This window comes from Rhinopithecus roxellana, chromosome 16, assembly GCF_007565055.1.
Source record: "Rhinopithecus roxellana isolate Shanxi Qingling chromosome 16, ASM756505v1, whole genome shotgun sequence".
Lineage (NCBI taxonomy): Eukaryota > Metazoa > Chordata > Mammalia > Primates > Cercopithecidae > Rhinopithecus > Rhinopithecus roxellana.
Window position 1 is genome coordinate 18,060,954 of NC_044564.1, and position 20,443 is coordinate 18,081,396.

The 20,443-nt window shown below is 49.1% G+C and overlaps 1 protein-coding gene across 2 annotated transcripts in view; it reads right to left on the reverse strand.

The window, feature by feature from the left end:
* ZER1 (zyg-11 related cell cycle regulator) overlaps nucleotides 1-8,248 on the reverse strand; it is a 43,264-nt gene extending 35,016 nt beyond the window's left edge. For both annotated transcript variants that reach the window (XM_010360895.2, XM_010360894.2), the window contains exon 1: nucleotides 7,895-8,248. The gene's annotated coding sequence lies outside the window, so the exon portion shown is untranslated. The remainder of the gene's footprint in view (nucleotides 1-7,894) is intronic.
* Nucleotides 8,249-20,443: the final 12,195 nt, after the last annotated feature.

Below are 20,443 nucleotides of genomic sequence, written 5' to 3' on the forward strand. Positions count from 1 at the left end.
GGCTGGAATGAGCTGGAAGAGGAAGGAGCCATCCTTCATCCTGACATGGAGACTGAAGGGCCCTGGGGCTACCATGCCCTGAGCTCCATCCAGCTGCAGGCCCGGCACTGGCCAGAGGCAGCCATCTCTACCTACTCCACTCTACCTACTCCTCTCTACCTACTCCACTCCTTAGGGATTGTCATTCTCAGGGCAGACACAGGACATCTGGAATTGCAGCCACTGAGGACAGAGGGAGCTCTGGTTATGACTGACCACCACACTGGGAGAACCCTGTGTCTTTCTCCATCCCTTTTCTTGCATGTTCTTTAATACTAGATCTATCGTGAACTTACGATATCCTGGGGAATGGGGGAAGTGGGAGAGAAGAGAGAGAAAAACAGTAGCAGCAGCAGCAGCAGCAGCCACCGCGGTACCATGTCCATGTTGGCTGCTTTCAGATGTGGTCCTAAGCTCCTTACGGACTTTACTCCCTGGAGTCTCTTATTTAACTGACAAAACATTTCCTAGTACCCTGTACTTGCAACTAATTAATCATTTACATAACAATTTGTCTACTGACCCCCTCTCACTGCCTGTGAGCTCTGGGAGGACAAAAGCTGTATACTTGCTTGCATGCCTGCATCCATGCACATGTACACACACACACACACACACACACACGTGCGTAAGTGCGCACGCACATGTATCCTTGGTGCCTGACTTTGGTGCCCAACTTATGCCTGGAGTTTAACAGAACAAACGTTTGCTGTGATTGGAATTACCTTACTCTAGTACTACAAGATAGTTACTCCATTTTCTGATGAAGATACTGACGCATACACAACTAAGCAGACGCTTGCCCGAGATCACAAAACTGATGAGAGTGGGATGCAAACCTAAAGTAGACCCCTGCTTCTCACCAAACATTCGGTCTTCAGTCCATCCATCCAAACAATGGGAGAGAAAGAGAAACTGAAGTCTGGTGGGGGGAGCATGGGATGCCACCAGTGTCCTGATACCCAGGGGACGGAGAGGTTGGGGGAGCCAGAAGCTCTGAGCCTTGGAGCAGTGCTCACCCTGTGAAATACTAATCTAGGAGCTGGAGGGAAAACCCAAACAAATGCCCTATTTACAGAGGCTAGAGGCTTTCCAGGAGGCAGTAGATCAAGGGCCAGAGCCTGGGGGTGTGAGGGGAGGCAGAGCAAGTGTGGGGATCTCCAGGCGGTCGGGAAACAGGTGAAAACCAGATGCCACCTGGCTCTGAAAAGTCTGCAGAGATTAAATCCATGAGGTGGGTTATGTCAGAAAGATGCAGACACGCAATGAGTGGGGAATGTGCCTCATGGTTAGGTGGCTGCTGGTGATGCTGGAGACAGAGAGGCCATGAGGAGGCTGCATTCAGCTAGTAATCAGACTGGCTGGGTTCTATTCTTGTAACCAAATGTATTAATGATCCTACCCATACTGATACGAAGTATATACCAAGAATTCCGGCCGGGTGCGGTGGCTCACACCTCTAATCCCAGCACTTTGGGAGGCCAAGGTGGGCGGATCACGAGGTCAAGGGATCGAGACCATCCTGGCCAACATGGTGAAACCCTGCCTCTACTAAAAATACAAAAATTAGCGGCCCGGCGTGGTGGCTCATGCTTGTAATCCTAACACTTTGGGAGGCCGAGGCGGGCAGACCATGAGGTCAGGAGATCAAGACCATCCTGGTTAACACGGTGAAACCCTGTCTCTACTAAAAATACAAAAAATTAGCCAGGCGTGGTGGTGGGTGCCTGTAGTCCCAGCTACTCAGGAGGCTGAGGCAGGAGAATGGCATGAACCTGGGAGGCGGACCTCGCAGTGAGCCGAGATCGCGCCACTGCACTCCAGCCTGGGCGACAGAGCAAGACTGTCTCAAAAAAAAAAAAAAAAAAATTAGCAGGGCATGGTAGCGTGTGCCTATAGTCCCAGCTACTCAGGAGGCTGAGGCAGGAGAATTGCTTGAACCCGGGAGGCGGAGATTCCAGTGAGCCAAAGTCATGCCACTGTACTCCAGCCTGGTGACAGCGAGATTCCGTCTCAAAAAAAAAAAAGAACTCTGCTAAGTATTTTATATGTGTTAATTAACTGAATTCTCTCAACCCCCCACAAGGCAGGAGTTAACATCTACAACTTACAGAAAATGCAGCTGGAATGAAGGGGTTATGGCTATGTAATTTGCCACAGACTATGGATGTGAACAGACAGATATGTCCACAGATAGTTCATTAGTTCAAGACGCAGTGTGGCAAGCCAGGCACAGTGGCCTACACCTGTAATCCCAGCACTTTGGGAGGCCAAGGCAGGTGGATCACCTGAGGTCAGGAGTTTGAGCCCAGCCTGGCCAACGTGTTGAAACTCCGTCTCTATTAAAAACACAAAAATTAGCTGGGTGCGGTGGCTCAAACCTGTAATCCCAGCACTTTGGGAGGCCGAGACAGGCAGATCACGAGGTCAGGAGATCGAGACCATCCTGGCTAACACGGTGAAACCCCGTCTCTACTAAAAAATATAAAAATCTAGCCGGGCGAGATGGCGGGCGCCTGTAGTCCCAGCTACTCGGGAGGCTGAGGCAGGAGAATGGCGTAAACCCAGGAGGCGGAGCTTGCAGTGAGCTGAGATCCAGCCACTGCACTCCAGCCCCGGTGACAGAGCAAGACTCCGTCTCAAAAAACAAACAAACAAACAAACCAACAAAAAAAACCCCACAAAAATTAGCCGGGCTGGGTGACAGAGACTCCGTCTCAAAAAAAAAAAAAAAAAAAAAAACAGGCCCAGTATGTCCAGCTTTCCATCCGTGTTCACATCAAAGCCACAGATAACTTACTTACTTTTTATTTATTTATTTATATTTATTTTTATTTTTAATTTTTGAGAGAGTTTTGCTTTTGTTGCCCAAGCTGGAGTGCAACGGCGCGATCTCAGCTCACTGCAGCCTCTGCCTCCAGGGTTCAAGCAATTCTCCTGCTCCTGCCTCAGCCTACCAAGTAGCTGGGATTACAGGTGCCCGCCACCATGCCCGGCTAATTTTTGTATTTTTAGTAGAGATGGGGTTTTGCCATGTTGGCCAGGCTGGTCTCAAACTCCTGACCTCAGGTGATCCACCTGCCTCGGCCTCCCATAGTGCTGGGATTACAGGTGTGAGCCACCGCGGTCGGCTTATTTATTTATTTTTCTTTTAAGACAGGGTCTCACTCTGTCACCCAGGCTGGAGTGCAGTGGTATGATCTCAGCTCGCTGCAAACTCCACCTCTCGCGTTCAAGCAATCTCACACCTCAGCCTCTGGAATAGCTGTCACTACAGGTGTATACCAACAGACCTGGCTAATTTTTTTATTTTCATTTTTTGTAGAAATGAGGTCTCACCATGTTGCCCAGGCTTGTCTCAAACTCCTGGTCTCAAGCAATCCACCCACCTCGGCCTCCCAAAGAGATGGGACTACAGGTGTGAGCCACCACACCCGGCTGCCACAGATAACTTATGAGGTACATATTATCATTTTGTTTCCCAGATAAGAAGACAAGGGTTCAAAGATGCGCAATGAGTTTCACAAGGTCCTCCAGTAAATACCTGACCCTAAAGTTCAAGCTCCTTGCCATTATGCCATGGGGGAGGGATCTTTCTCCAACCTCAGCTTTCCCTTCTGTTCCATGAGCCTCCACCACTTCCTTACAACTTAGGCACTGAGCTCACATGATCCAGTACTGCTGGTAACCACTCCGTGGGCATATGTCATTTTCTGGCCACAGCATTGAAAGCTTCTTGAGGGCAGAGTCCCTGTGTGGATTCCTGGGGTCTCCATTACAGAGTATGTGAGTGGCTCAATGCCGGTGACAGAGCCTCAGCTCCACAAGGTCCCCAGCCAATGTTTTCCAGCCTCAATATTTATCAAGGTCCTTACCTGTCAGCATGCTGCGAGTGGCACACGCTGTGTAGCGTATGTTGTGAACAGGGTTGCTGAGGAGATGCCACGAAAGGTTGGCAGGAAGGTGGTGACCAATAATTATGAAGAGTGGGCCGGGCGCGGTGGCTCAAGCCTGTAATCCCAGCACTTTGGGAGGCCGAGGCGGGCGGATCACGAGGTCAGGAGATCGAGACCATCCTGGCTAACACGGTGAAACCCCGTCTCTACCAAAAAAATACAAAAAACTAGCCGGGCGAGGTGGCGGGCGCCTGTAGTCCCAGCTACTCGGGAGGCTGAGGCAGGAGAATGGCGTAAACCCGGGAGGCGGAGTTTGCAGTGAGCTGAGATCTGGCCACTGCACTCCAGCCTGGGTGACAGAGCGAGACTCCTTCTCAAAAAAAAAAAAAAAAAAAAAAAAAAAAAAAAAAAAAAAATTATGAAGAGTGATGTTCCTGAGAATAATGCTTCGAGAGACTCTTCTGCATCTCCGAAGCTGGAAAATCAGTTTCAGCGATTGCGCCAGATATAAGACAGTGGTCCACAAATAGATAACCAGACAGGGGTCTCTGCACTCACCTCTCAGGAGTCCAGAACAGGTGAGTTACTGAAGCCAAGCAAAAAAACCACAGTGCCGAGAGCAGTCTTCCAGCTAGTGGACTCCCCAAACGTGTCTGCAGAATCCTAGCGGTACTAATGATAACACCTTTGCAGACAGCTACAGAGCACACCTAATTCTTTCACAACCTATGTCTCATTTCATCCTCCCAACAGCCTTCAGAGTTAGTCGGAGGCAAGGAAAGGCCATTATTCTAAATGTACAGATAGGAAAACTAAGGCCCAGAGAGGGGATGGAACCTGCCTAACTCACACAGCAAGCCAGCAGCAGAGCCGGGCTTGAACCAGGTCCCCAGGTCACCAGCCTGGGGCTCTACCCACAACAGCCTACCCTAATATGCTGGCTCTCAGCTCCTAAGTGCTCCGACCTTTCATTTTCAAACCCTCTGGCCCAGTTGCCCTGCTCAGCCTGTGTCCCAGGCCTGAGGACACAGTCCGGGCTCGGGGTGTAAGGAGGGAGATCAACTGTGGTTCTGCTTCCTATAAGGCAGGCTGGATAATTACTTAGCCTCTGCCGGGCACTTCAGGATCAACAGCCTCTACCCATAGATCAGACACGCACACTCCAACCACATATCTAGGCCCAGCATACACTGCCCCTCCCCACCTGTCTCCAAGTCACATTCCTTTCAACACCCTCATTTTGCTATTTTATATGGTAGAATGCAAGAATGGAAATTTGCTGGGCTCTTTTTTAATTTTTTTTTTCTTTTTTTTTTAGAGATAGGGTTTCCCTATGTTCTCCAGACTGGTCTCAAACTCCTGGCCTCAAGTGATCCTCCCGCCTTGGCCTCCCAAATTGCTGGAAGTGCTGGGCTCTTTTTTAAAAGTCCCCATCACCTTCTGCTGCTGTCAAAAAAGCCAGGACCAAGCAAACCTCCTCCCTGCAGAATATTAACCCACTGTTACCTCTGAGGGGTGTCAACAAGTTTCTATCTTGCCTTCCCCAATATTTCTTCAAATCCTACTAACTGATGGAGGCAGCTAGAGCTGGTGACACCACCAGCTAGTGCTAAAACGAACGGCTCTGAGGCAGACATACATGCCCACATTTCTCATCATCACATCATCATCAGCGTGACCGCTATTGAGCACTTTGTGTGAAATATTGCATTAAGCACTTCAGTCCATGATTTTATTTAATCCAACAGCCCTAATTTCTTTTCTTTTCTTTTCTTTCTTTCTTTTGAGATGGAGTTTCACTCTTGTCGCCCAGGCTGGAGTGCTGCAGTGGTGTGATCTCAGCTCAGTTCAACCTCTGCCTCCCAGGTTCAAGCGATTCTCCTGCCTCAGACTCTCCAGTAGCTGGGATTACAGTTATGTGTCACCACACCCAGCTAATTTTTGTATTTTTAGTAGAGATGGGGTTTCACCATGTTGGCCAGGCTGGTCTCGAACTCCTGATCTCAGGTGATCCACCTGCCTCCCAAAGTGCTGGGATTACAGGTGTGAGCCACCACACCCAGCCTGCCATATTTTCCAGAAGAGAAGATTGAGGTGGAAAAAGCTCCCATGCCCACATTCTCACAACCAGGAAGCGGCGGCATAACTTAACTTGATTTAATCACAGTTCTCTGTGACCATGATTCTTAGTATTTATTCCATCAATGGTCATTATAAAGATGGAAGAAGGGTACTTACAACCGAAGCCCCAAGCACAATGGCCATTTGTCATCTAAAACAAATCTGTATTTTCTCCAACCATCAGACACTTCAACAAGTACAATTCTGAAAGGGTGTCCCCATTAGACACTCTGTGGCCCTGTATCACAAGGGCAGCCCCTGATGTCTTCCCCACCATTATCTGGTCCCCACTGTTCTCTGACTTTCTTGCCAACCACTCTTCCCCTTCTTCAACCTGCTCCAGTCCCCCATCGTCCCGCTGTTTCTTTCTTTTTTTTAAGACAGAGTCTTGCTCTTGTCACCCAGGCTGGAGTGCAACAGCACAATCTCGGCTCCCTGCAACCTCCACCTCCCGGGTTCAAGCGATTCTCCTGCCTCAGCCTCCTGAGTAGCTGGGATTACAGACATGAGCCACCATGGCCAGCTAAATTTTTTTGGTACTTTTAGTAGAGATGGGGTTTCACCATGTTGGCCAGGCTGGTCTTGAACTCCTGACCTCAGGTGATCCAGCTGCCTCAGCCTCCCAAAGTGCTGAGATTACAAGCGTGAGCCACTGTGCCTGGCCCTCGTGCTGTTTCTTCAACTCACCAGCCATATGACCACAGGACCTTTGCATTTGCTGTGGAATGCTCTGCCACAAGAGAGCTACCTGGCTTGCTCCCTCACTTATCTCTGCTCAAAGGTCACCTTACTAGAGACCTTCCCTGAACACCCTCTATAAAAAGACAACTCCCAACTCCCTTCCCATGGTCCTTCCTTCTTTATTTTTCTCCAAAGCACTTATTACCACCTTATATATCATGTTTATTATTTGCTGAATGAACAAATGAACCAAAGTAGCGAGGCCCTTCACCCCTGGCCACCACTTTCTGCTCTAAGTATAGCCTCCTGTGACCCTTTTCAAAGCTACGCTTTCATGCTCATCCTAACCAGTTTGAAGCCTGAAGAGAAACATTCTGTGAAAGATCATATATGGGAGGATTTTCCCAAGACATCAGATATTCCCCTCCCCTTAAAAATCAAATGCAGTAGCCGGGCGCGGTGGCTCATGCCTGTATTGCCAGCACTTTTGGAGGCTGGAGGGGGCGGATCACTCAAGCCCAGGAGTTCGAGACCAGCTTGGATAACATAGTGATACCCCACCTCTATTTAAAAAAAAAAAAAAAAGGAAGAAAAGAAAAACAAAACAAAACGAATGGACTGACAAACACAGGCAAAGACTGGAAATCTGGGGCTCTTTCGGTCAAAGAGCAGCCAAGACAAGTTCCACCCACAGAGCCATAGTGGCCAGCACAGTCAGTTTCACTATCAACTCACCTGTCGGGCCGGCTCCCTTGGCCCTCCGGTTGCAACCTCACCCTGTTGGATTTCCCTGTACTTTGTGTCATCCCTTTTGGGAGCTGATCCAGAATCCAAGTCGTCCCTGAGCTTCTAAGCACTTCTCTGGGGGAACTTAAGCTCATCCAACAGGTAGGAGGGGCAGAGGGTGGCCCTTTCAGCCTACACCGATCCCCCATCTTGTAGGGGCAAATGACAGAGCGTCATTTTCTTTCTGGAGGGAGCTCAGTTTTAAAGACATGATTCTCAGATCTGGCGGCAGGGATACAGAAAGGAGCCCTCCCACCACTGGCCAAGATGGACCTCAGAGAGTGGTTGCAGCGGCGATGCTTAGGCCCCGTAGGCAGGAGACGAAGGAGGAGGACGCAGGTACATCCCTTGGCCCGGGGTACGGGACCTACCCTGGATGGGGCTGCCCTCAGCGTCGGGAAGCGGACGTGATGCTTCGCAGGCGAGGAGGAGCGGAGAATGCAGCCCAGGAGAATCCGGGGCCAGAGCACCTCAGGAGGTTGGGGATCTCGTCAGGCCAGACCCGGGGTCCAGGGGAGACGGGGGTCGGCGGGGCGGAGCTTGGGATCCCGGGGACGGAAGCTCCGGGAGGAAGGGGGTCGCGACGGGGACCCCGTGGCGGTTACCTTGCCCTCAGGGCTGCCGGCGGGGCTGAGGCTCCCGGGCCCGGCCCCTCCCCCGATCCGGCTCCTACGGCTCGGAGGCTGCAGCCGCCGCCGCCTCCGCTGTCAACAAACCCGGGGCGCGTCACTTCCGGGGCCTCCCCTTAGCAACAGCGAACGGGTTCCCCCGACTAGTCCCGCGGCTAACGCGGGCGGCGACGGCAGAAGGTTCCGGGGACCGGCGGGCGGCTCCTTTCCCGGGCCCGGCACATTAGGCCGGGGGAGGAGGCCGCGGGGTACGTCCCCAGGCCACCTGAGAGAACGCGTCATTCAAGGCTCTCCCTGGCCTCCGCGGGGCCCGTTCGTGGGACCCCGGGATCAGTGACCGCCCGGGAGCTGCGGTTCATCTGAGCCCAACACTGCTGAAGGGCAGGACTGACTCTGGGCGCCAGCTCCCTCCATCCAGCGCCCTACTGAACATGTCTTGTGTTCTCCACGGGTGAACGTCCACTCGCGTGTCCACCCGCAGTCATCACCGTCCCCCAAAACATGCTCCTAACCTCCATCTAGGGCATGAGCCACCAGGCAACCGAGCTTCCAGATGGGAAATTGGGAGGCGACGTCGGCCCCTGCATTTCCCTGGGCCCCTTGTCCAGTCTCCAAATCCTGAGGATCCTCTCAAACCAGTCCCTTCTGGCCGAGCGCAGTGGCTCACGCCTGTAATCCCAGCACTTTGGGAGGACGAGGCACGCGGATCACCCGAGGTCAGGAGTTGGAGACCAGCCTGGCCAACATGGTGAAACGCCGTCTCTACTAAAAATACAAAAGTTTAGCCGAGCGTGGTGGTGCGCGCCTGTAATCCCAGCTACTCACGAGACTGAAGCAGCAGAATCGTTTTAACCCAGGAGGCAGAGGTTGCAATAAGCTGAGATCGCACCACTACACTCCAGCCTGGGCGACAGAGGGAGACTCCATCTCAAAACACCATCATTTCTTCTCTGGATTTATTTTTTTTCTTTTTCTTTTTTCTTTTTTATTTTTTTTTGAGAAACGGAGTTTTCCTCCTGTTGCCCAGGCTGGAGGGCGATGGCCCTCAGCTCACTGCAAACTCGTCGGGTTCAAGCAGTTCTCCTGCCTCGGCCTTCAAGTAGCTGGGATTACAGGCGCCTGCTATCACGACCGGCTAATTTTCGTATTTTTAGTAGAGACAGGGTTTCGCCATGTTGGGCAGGCTGGTCGCAAACTCTTGGCCTCAGGTGATCCGCCCACCTCAGCCTCCCAAAATGCTGGGATTACAGGCACGAGCCCGGGGCTTGCTTTTCTATCCAATGTGAGAAACACTGCCTTTTACCTGAAGTGTTTAGACCTTTACATTCACTGTGATTATTTTCCTGGTTGACTCTAAGTCCATTTTGCTATTTGTTTCTTTTTTCTTTTGAGACGGAGACTCTCTCTGTCGCCCAGGCTTGAGTGCAGTGGCTCAGTCTCGGCTCACTGCAAGCTCCGCCTCCTGGGTTCAGCCATTCTCCTGCCTCAGCCTCCGGAGTAGCTGGGACTACAGATGCCCACCCGCCAAGGCGCCTGGCTAATTTTTTGTATTTTTAGTAGAGACAGGGTTTCACCGTGTTAGCCAGGATGGTCTCAATCTCCTGACCTTGTGATCTGCCCACCTTGGCCTCCCAAAGTGCTGGGATTATGGGCGTGAGCCACAGTGCCCGGCCTGCTATTTGTTTCAAATTTCCTATTTGTTTTCTGTTTTCTTTCTTTTTTTGTTGTTGTTTGAGACAGAGTCTCGCAGTGTTGCCCAGGCTGGAGTGCAGTGGCTTGATCTCCACTCACTGCAACCTCCACCCGCCCCGAGTTCAAACAATTGTCCTGCCTCAGCCTCCAGAGTGGCTGGGACTACAGGCACATGCTGCCACACCCGGCTTATTATTATTATTATTTTCTTTAATTTTAGTAGAGATGGGGTTTCACCATGTTGCCCAGGCTAGTCTCGAACTCCTGAGCTCAGGCAATCAGGCCACCTTGGCCTCCCAAACTGCTGGGATTACAGGCGTGAGCCACCAAACCGGGCTTTTTTTTTTTTTTTCTTTGTGAAACGGAGTTTTACTCTTGTTGCCCAGACTGGAGTGCAATGGCACAATCTTGGCTCACTGCAAACTCTGCCTCCCAGGTTCAAGAGATTCTCCTGCCTCAGTCTCCCAAGTAGCTGGGATTACAGGCGTGCACCACTACGCCCAGTTAACTTTTGTATTTTTAGTAGAGATGGGGTTTCACCATGTTGGCCAGGCTGGTCTCAAACTCCTGACTTTGTGATCTGCCCGCCTTGGCCTCCCAAAGTGCTGATAACAGACGTGAGCCACCACGCCCGGCCCAAGCGATGTATTAATATGAGAGTTCCCATATAGCCACATCCTCATCAACAATCGTTACTGTCTCTCTGATTATATCTATCTTAAGGAGCATAAAACTGTACCTCCATCTCCTGGGCTCAAGCAATCCTCCAACCTCAGCCTTCCGAGTAGCTGGGACTACAGGTGTGCACCACCATGCCCAGCTAATTTTTGTATTTTTTGTAGAAATGGGGTCTCCCTACGTTGCCCAGGTTGATCTCCAACTCTTGGGCTTAAGCCTCAGCCTCGACAACCCCGTCTGCTGAGAATATAGGTTGTGAGTCACTGCACCAAGCCCAACAGCTTTTTTAAGGATTCAAGACTGTACGAACATAGCTGTAGGTGGTCAAAGATTAAAAGGTACTATGCAAGAAAAAAAATCCACAAACTTAGCTCTTGGAATGGAGGGGGGCACCTGTCAAGAAAGGGTTCCTCAAGAAAAGAGCGTCCAGGCAGGGCGTGGTGGCTCGTGCCTGAAATCTCAGCACTTTGGGAGGCTGAGGTGGACAACACCTGAGATGGACAACACAGTGAAACCCTGTCTTTACTAAAAATACAAAAAAAAAAAAAAAAAAGAAAAAAAGAAAAAAAAAGTTAGCCAGGTGTAGTGGCATCTGCCTGTAGTCCCAGCTACTTGGGAGGCTGAGGCCAGACTGGGTGACAGAGCAAGACTCTTGTCTCAAAAAAAAAAAAAAAAGAAAGAAGGAAGGAAGGAAGGAAAGAGAGAGAGAGAAAGAGGGAGAGAAAGAAAAGGAGAGAGAGAGAGAGAAAGAAAGAAAGAAAGAAAGAAAGAAAGAAAGAAAGAAAGAAAGAAAGAAAGAAAGAAAGAAAGAGAAAGAGAAAGAGAGAAAGGGAAAGGAAGGAAGGAAGAAAAAAAGAAAGAAAAAGAAAGAAAGAAGGAAAGGAAGGAAGGAAGGGGCTGAGCACGGTGGCTCAAGCCTGTAATCCCAGCACTTTGGGAGGCTGAGGTGGACAATACCTCAGACGGACAACACAGTGAAACCCTGTCTCTACCAAAAATACAAAAAAAAAAAAAAAAAAAAAAAGTTAGCCAGGTGTAGTGGCATCTGCCTGTAGTCCCAGCTACTTGGGAGGCTGAGGCCAGACTGGGTGACAGAGCAAGACTCTGTCTCAAAAAAAAAAAAAAAAGAAAGAAGGAAGGAAGGAAAGAGAAAGAGAGAGAAAGAAAAGGAAAGAGAGAGAGAGAGAAAGAGATAGAAAGGGAAAGGAAGGAAGAAAAAAGAAAAAAGGAAAGGAAGAAAGGAAGGAAGGAAGGGAGGGAGGGAGGGAGGGGCTGAGCATGGTGGCTCAAGCCTGTAATCCCAGCACTTTAGGAGGCTGAGACGGGCGGATCACAAGGTCAGGAGATCAAGACCAGCCTGGCTAACACGGTGAAACCCTGTATCTACTAAAAAATACAAAAAACTAGCTAGGCGAGGTGGCGGGCGCCTGTAGTCCCAGCTACTCGAGAGGCTGAGGCAGGAGAATGGCGTAAACCCGGGAGGCGGAGCTTGCAGTGAGCCAAGATCACGCCACTGCACTCCAGCCTGGGTGACAGAGCGAGACTCCCTCTCAAAAAAAAAGGAAGGAAGGAGAAGAGAAGGGAACGGAGGAGAGAGAGAGGGAAAGAGAGAAAAGAAAGAAAAAGGAGGCCGGGCGCGGTGGCTCAAGCCTGTAATCCCAGCACTTTGGGAGGCCGAGACGGGTGGATCACGAGGTCAGGAGATCGAGACCATCCTGGCTAACACGGTGAAACCCCCTCTCTACTAAAAAAAATACAAAAAACTAGCCGGGCGACATGGCGGGCGCCTGTAGTCCCAGCTACTTGGGAGGCTGAGGCAGGAGAATGGCGTAAACCCGGGAGGCGGAGCTTGCAGTGAGCTGAGATCTGGCCACTGCACTCCAGCCTGGGTGACAGAGCGAGACTCCATCTCAAGAAACAAAAACAAACAAACAAAAAAAACAAAAGCAACACACAAAAATCAGTTGCATTTCCATATACTTTTTTTTTTCTTCTTTTTGAGACCGAGTTTCGCTCCTGTTGCCCAGGCTTGAGTGCAATGGCGCGATCTCGGCTCACTGCAACCTCCGCCTCCTGGGTTCAAGCGATTCTCCTGCCTCAGTCTCCCTAGTAGCTGGGATTACAGGCATACGCCACCACGCCCGGCTAATTTTGTATTTTTTAGTAGAGACAGGGTTTCTCCATGTTGGTCAGGCTAGTCTTGAACTTCCCACCTCAGGTGATCTGCCTGCCTCGGCCTCCCAAAGTGCTGGGATTACAGGCGTAAGCCACCACTCCCGGCCGCATTTCCATATACTTTTTTAAAAAATCTGAAAAAGAATTTAATAAAACCAGTTCCATTTACAAGAGCATCAAAAAGAATAAAATATAATAAATTTAACCAAGGAGGTAAAAGACTTGTACACTGAAAATTACAAAACATTGCTAAACAAAATTAAAGAATACCTAACTAGGCTGGGTACAGTGGCTCACACCTGTAATCCCAGCACTTTGGGAGGCCGAGGGTGGCAGATCACCTGAGGTCAGGAATTCAAGACCAGCCTGGCCAATACGGTGAAAGCCCATCTTTACTAAAAATACAAAAATTAGCCAGGCATAGTGGTAGACGCCTTTAATCCCAGCTACTCGGGAGGCTGAGGCAGTAGAATCATTTGAACCCAGGGGGCAGAGATTGCAGTGAGCCAAGATTGCACCACTGCACCCCAGCCTGGGCAACAGAGCAAGACTCTGTCTCAAAAAAAAAAAAAAGGCCGGGCGCGGTGGCTCAAGCCTGTAATCCCAGCACTTTGGGAGGCCGAGGCGGGCGGATCACAAGGTCAGGAGATCGAGACCATCCTGGCTAACACGGTGAAACCCCGTCTCTACTAAAAAAAAATACATAAAACTAGCTGGGCGAGGTGGCGGGCGCCTGTAGTCCCAGCTACTCGGGAGGCTGAGGCAGGAGAATGGCGTGAACTCGGGAGGCGGAGCTTGCAGTGAGCTGAGATCGGGTCACTGCACTCCAGCCCGGGCTACAGAGCAAGACTCCGTCTCAAAAAAAAAAAAAAAAAAAAAAAAAAAAATTCCCCACCGGGCTCAGTGGCTCACGCCTGTAATCCCAGCACTTTGGGAGGCCAAGGCAGACGGATCACGAGGTCAGGAGATTGAGACCAGCCTGGCCAACATGGTGAAACCCATTCTCTACTAAAAATACAAAAATTAGCTGGGCATGGTGGCACATCTGTAGTCTCAGCTACTCAGGAGGCTGAGGCAGAAGAATCACTTGAACCCGGGATACAGAGGTTGCAGTCAGCTAAGATCGCACCATTGCACTCCAGCCTGGGAGATAGGGCAAGACTGTGTCTAAAAAAAAAAAAAGAAAGAAAAGAAAAAAAAAAAAAGAAAAAAAAAGTCCCAATGGTGGTTTTTGAAATACAGAAAAATTCATTCTAATATTCCGATGGAATCTCAAGGAACCCTTGGTAGCTGAAACAACCTTGAAAAAGAACAAAGTTAGAGAACTCAAATGCAAATCAAAACCACAGTGAGATGCCACTTCTCACCTACTAGGATGAGTATCATTTAAAAAAAGAAACCTGGCGTGGTGGCTCACACCTGTAATCCCAGCACTTTTGGAGGCCGAGGTGGACGGATCACCTGAGATTGGGAGTTCGAGACCAGCCTGACCAACGTGGAGAAACCCTGTCGCTACTAAAAATACAAAATTAGCCAGGCATGGTGGCATATGCCATATGCCTGTAATCCCCACTACTCAGGAGGCTGAGGCAGGAGAATCATTTGAACCCAGGAGGCGGAGATTGCAGTGACCTGAGATTGCACCATTGCACTCCAGTCTGGGCAACAAGAGCGAAACTCCGTCTCAAAATAAAACTAAAAAAAGAGACATGGTGGCTCACGGCTGTAGCCCCAGCACTTTGGGAGGCCAAGGCAGGCAGATAACTTGAGCCAAGGAGTTCAAGACCAGCCTAGGCAACGTGGTGAAAATGCATCCCTACAAAAAATACAAAAATTAGCCAGGCGTGGTGGCACTTGCCTGTGGTCTGAGCTACTTGGGAGGCTGAAGTGGGAGGATTGCTTGAGCCTAGGAGGCAGAGGTTGTAGTGAGATGAGATTGTGCCACTGCACTCCAGCCTGGGTAGCAGAGTAAGACCCTGTCTCAGAAAAAAAAAAAAAAAAAAAAGACAGAAAAGCATATTAACAATAATAAGAGATTGGAATCACAGGGGATTGGTTAATAAGTTTTTTAAAAAAACTCTAAAGAATATAGGAATAGCAGATACAAGGAGCAGATAATACCCCTTGGGGTAAGATACAGCTCTTAAAGAAACGGACTTCCCCAGAGATCCAAACCTTGTTAGAAAGACAAGGTAACTGGGCGCGGTGGCTCACGCCTGTAATCCCAGCATTTTTGGAAGCCAAGGAGGGCAGATCACAAGGTCAGGAGATTGAGACCATCCTGGCTAACACGATGAAACCCCGTCTCTACCAAAACCACAAAAATTAGCTGGGCGTGGTGGTGGGTGCCTGTAGTCTCAGCTACTCGGGAGGCTGAGGCAGGAGAATGGCGTGAACCCGGGAGGCGGAGCTTGCAGTGAGCCGAGATCGCGCCACTGCACTCCAGCCTGGGTGACAGAGCAAGACTCCATCTAAAAAAAAAAAAAAATTAGCTGAGCTTGGTGGCACGTGCCTGTAGTCCCAGTCACTTGGGAGGCTGAGGTAGAAGAATCGCCTGAACCCGGGAGGTAGAGGTTGCAGGGAGCTGAAATTGTGCCACTGCACTTCGGCCTGGAGACAGAGCAAGACTCTGTATCAAAAAAAAAAAAAAAAAAAAGGAAAAGGCTGTGGCTCACTGAATGGTAGCAAAGTCATAGTGATGCTGCACTGATGAACTTTCTGGAAATCTACCTTTGAAATTTGCTGGAAATCAGCTGTGGTGTCATGTTGAAACCAACCCAATTGTCCCACAGAACTGATGTGTATGGTTTATTTTGAATAAATGTAGAAGTTGACCTTCAGGAGTCTTGAAACTTGAAAATGTTACACTTGTCTTATCTGAATTTCTTTCCCAGAAAACCAACTATCGGGCCTCCCAGATAGTGTCAAGGAACTGAAACTTCCCAGATCACAGCATCTGTACAATGAGACACCAGACCCTTCACTAGTCATGATTACCTGACCACTTGCCACCTGCTTCCTGTTGAACAACTCCTCTATCCTATCCTCACCTAATTCCTGTTTTCCTGTATGTAGCTACATTTCTTTTCTGCTGTATAAACTCCTAATTTTAGTTGGTCAGTGAGATGGATTTGAAGCTGATCTCCCACCTCCTTGGCTGCAGTACCTGATTAAAGCTTTCTTTCCTGGCAGTACTTGTTGTCTCAGTGATTGGCTTTCTATGCAGCCAGCAGCAAGACCTAGACGAAACCCCTGGTGTTTTGGTAATAATGTCACAGAACTTGCCAGAAACCAGCATCTAAGGTTCTTGGGAAAGCTATTTATGGGGAAGTGTCCCACCAGAGGCTCTTTTCTGAAAATAATGCCAGAGAAGAATGTTGGGAGACATTCCTGGCTACTGGCAATGAAATAGTAGGCAGGCGCTGGACAAGTCCCTTGTTCTGTAGAAGCCTGTCTACAAAGCGCACCAGAATTGGAAAGGAAAACCCATTCCATGCAGTAAAAAATAGTTAAAGGTCCTAAATCCATTTCCTCAGAACAGGAAATGATGAGAGAATTTGAAGCTGAGAGTCAAGAAATTGATTACTGGCACATAATGTAATCTTTTTACATCATTTGACTTTTATGCTAGCAGCTTTGGAAACTATTTATTTCCAAAATTAGTTTGTTGTTTGTTTGTTTTTGAGACAGGATTTTGCTCTGTTATGCCAGCTGGAGTGCAGTGCTATAGCACAGCTCACTGCAGCCTCAAACACCTAGGTTCAAGCAATTCTCCTGCCTCAACCTCCCAAGCAGCTAGGACTACAGGTGCGTGCCACCATGCCCTGCTAATTATTTCTGTTAAATTTTTGTAGGCCGGGTGTGGAGCTCACTCCTGTAATCCCTGCACTTTAGGAGGCTGAGGCAGGTGGACTGCTTGAGCTCAGGAGTTCGAGATCAGTCTGGGCAACATGGCAAAACCCTGTCTCTACAAAAAATACAAAAAATTAGCCAGGCATGTTGCCACAGGTATGTGCTCCCAGCTACTCAGGAGGTTGAGGCAGAGGATCTCTTGAGCCCAGAAGGTTGAGGCTGCAGTAAGCCAAGATCTCACCACTGTACTCAGCCTGGGTGGCACAGTGAGACCATGTCTCAAAAAAAAAAAAAAATTTTTTTAAAGATGGGATCTTGCTATATTGCACAGGCTAGTCTTGAACTCTTGACCTCAAGTAGTCCTCCTACCTTGGCCTCCCAAAGTGCTGGGATTACAGATCATCTTGTTCAGCCTATTTCCAAAATTTTTCATTACCCCAAATAGAAACTGTAACCATTAAGCCATAACTCCCCATTCTCCATCTCCATAGTCCCTGGTGACATCTAATCCACTTTTATTTTTTATAAATTTGCATATCCTAGCTACCTTACACAAGTACAATCATACAGTGTTTGTCCTTTTGTGACTGGCTGTGATAGTTAGCATAATGTCTTCAAGGTTCATCATGTTGTAGCATGTAAAAAAAACCATGATATGAGGCCGGGCGCGGTGGCTCATGCCTATAATCCCAGCACTTTGGGAGGCCAAGACGGGCGGATCACAAGGACAGGAGATCAAGACCATCCTGGCTAACACAGTGAAACCCCATCTCTGCTAAAAATACAAAACATTAGCTGGGCGTGGTGGCGGGCGCCTGTAGTCCCAGCTACTCGGGAGGCTGAGGCAGGAGAATGGCGTAAACCCAGGAGGCGGAGCTTGCAGTGAGCTGAGATCTGGCCAGTGCACTCCAGCTTGGGTGACAGAGCGAGACTCCATCTCAAAAACAAACAAACAAACAAACAAACAAACAAAAACCCATGATATGTATATACAACATTTTGTTTATCCATTCATCTGCTGATGGTCACATGAAGTGTGTCCACCCTTTGGCTATTGGGAATAGTGCTGCAATTGGCATACAACTCTCTGTTCCTGCTTTTGCTTTTTTTTTCACTCTGTCACCCAGTCTGGAGTGCAATGGATTGATCATGGTTCACTGCAGCCTCCAACCTCCCAGGCTCAAGTGATCCTCCCACCTTAGCCTGTTGAGTAGCTGGGACACCAGGTGTGTGCCGCCATGCCTGGATAAATTTTAAGATTTTTTGTAGAGATGGGGGTCTCGTTATGTTGCCCAAGCTGGTCTGGAACTCCTGCCTCAAGTAGTCCTCCTGCCTTGGCCTCCCAGAGTGCTACGATTACAAGCATGAGCCACTGCACCCGGCTCTGTCCATGCTTTCAATGCCTAGGAGTGGAAGTGCTGAGTCATAGGGTAATTCTATGTTTAGCTTTTTGAGGAACTGTCATACTATTTTCCATAGCAGCTGCACCATTTTACATTCCCTCCAGCACATGTGTGGGTTCCTATCTCTCCACATCCTTGTCAGCAATTATTACTGTCTCTTTTGTTTTTCTTTTTTTTTTTTTTTTTTGAGACAGGGTCTCTCACTCTGTAGCCTGGAGTGCAGTGGCATGATCTCAGCTCACTGCAATCTCTGCACTGCAGCCTGGGGACAGAATGAGGCCTCGTCCCGGGCCGGGGGGGGAATGTGGTGGTGGGGATTGAAAAATGTACAATAGACCAGGCGCAGAGGCAGGCCTATCTCAGCACTTTGGGAGGCCAAGGAGGACAGATCACAAGGTCAGGAGATCAAGACCATCCTGGCCAACATTGTGAAACCCCGTCTCTACTAAAAATACAAAAACTAGCCGGGTGTGGTGGTGGGCACCTGTAATCCCAGCTACTTAGGAGGCTGAGACAGGAGAATCGCTTTAACCCAGGAGGCAGAGGTTACAGTGAACTGAGATTGCGCCACTGCACTCCAGCCTAGTGACATAGTAAGAGTCCATATCAAAAAAAAAAAAAAAAAAAAAGTTACAATATGATGGGCGTGGTGACTCACACCTGTAATCCCAACACTTTGGGAGCCTGAGGTGGGTGGATCACCTGAGGTCAGGAGTTTGAGACCAGCCTGGCCAACATGGTGAAACCCCGTCTCCACTAAAATACAAAAATTAGCTGGGTGTGGTGGTGGGCGTCTGTAATCTCAGCTACTTGGGAGGCTGAGGCAGGATAATTGCTGGAACCTGGGAGGCAGAGGTTGCAGTGAGTCAAGATTGTGCCATTGCACTCCAGCCCAGCCAACAACAGCAAGACTGTCTCAAAAAAAAAAAAAAAAAAAAAAAAAAATGGGCAATGGGACCAGGCACGGTGGCTCATGACTGTAATCTCAGCACTTTGGGAGGCCAAGGTGGGGAGATCACCTGAGGTCAGGAGTTCAAGACCAGCCTACCCAACACGGAGAAACCCGTCTCTACTAAAAATACAAAAATTAGCCGGGCATAGTGGCACGTGCCTGTAATCCCAGCTACTTGGGAGGCTGAGGTAGGAGAATTGCTTGAACTCAGAAGGCGGAGGTTGCGGTGAGCAGAGATTGCACCACTGCACTAAAAAAGAATGGGCAATAGAAGGCCAGATGCCGCCGGACACAGTGGCTCACGTCTGTAATCCCAGGACTTTGGGAGGCCAAGGCGGGAGAATCACCTGAGGTCAGGAGTTTGAGGCCAGCCTGGCCAACATGATGAAAACCCGTCTCTACTAAAAATACAAATTTTTTTAAAATAAAAAAATACAAAAATCAGCCAGGCATGGTGGTATGAACCTTTAATCCTAGCTACTTGGAGGCTGAGGCAGGAGAATCGCTTGAACCCAGAAGGCGGAGGTTGCCGTGAGCTGGAGATCACCCCATTGCACTCCAGCCTCTGCAACAAGAGTGAGATTCCATCTCAAGAAAAAAAAAAAAAGAAGGCCAGGAGCAGTGGCTCATGCCTGTAATCCCAGTGCTTTGGGAGGGTGAGGTGGGCAGACACTTGAGATCAGGAGTTTGAGACCAGCCTGGCCAACATGATGAAACCCTATCTCTACCTCAAAATACAAAAATCAACTGGGAGTGGTGGCACGCGCCTGTAGTCCCAGCTTCTCAGTAGGCAGAGGTTGCAGTGAACTGAGATGGCGCCACTGCACTCCAGCCTGGGTGACAGAGTGAGACCATATCTCAAAAAAAAAAAAAAAAAAAAAAAAAAAGAATGAAGAGAATGAAGAGTATATATGGATAGCAAACATGTGAAGAGATGCTCAACATCATATGTCTTTAGGGAAATGCATGTTAAAGCAGGAGATACCACTTCATATCTACTAAAATGTCTAAGATTAAAAAGACTGACCACATCAAGTGTTAGTGAGGATGTGGTACAACAGCAACTCTCATACACTGCTGGGGTAGGTGTTAAATAATACAACCATTTTGGAAAATATTTAAGCAGTTTCTTTTTTTTTTTTTTTTTGAGACAGAGTCTCCATCTGTCACCCAGGCTGGAGTGCACTGGTGCGATCTCGGGTCACTGCAAGCTCTGCCTCCCAGGTTCACATCATTCTCCTGCCTCAGCCTCCCTAGTAGCTAGGACTACAGATGCCCGCCACCATGCCTGGCTAATTTTTTTTTGTATTTTTAGTAGAGATGGGGTTTGACCGTGTTAGCCAGGATGGGCAGTTTCTTAACAATTTGGGCTGGGCGCGGTGGCTCAAGCCTGTAATCCCAGCACTTTGGGAAGCTGAGACGGGCGGATCACGAGGTCAGGAGATCGAAACCATCCTGGCTAACACGGTGAAACCCTGTCTCTACTGAAAATACAAAAAACTAGCCAGGGGAGGTGGCGGGCGCCTGTAGTCCCAGCTA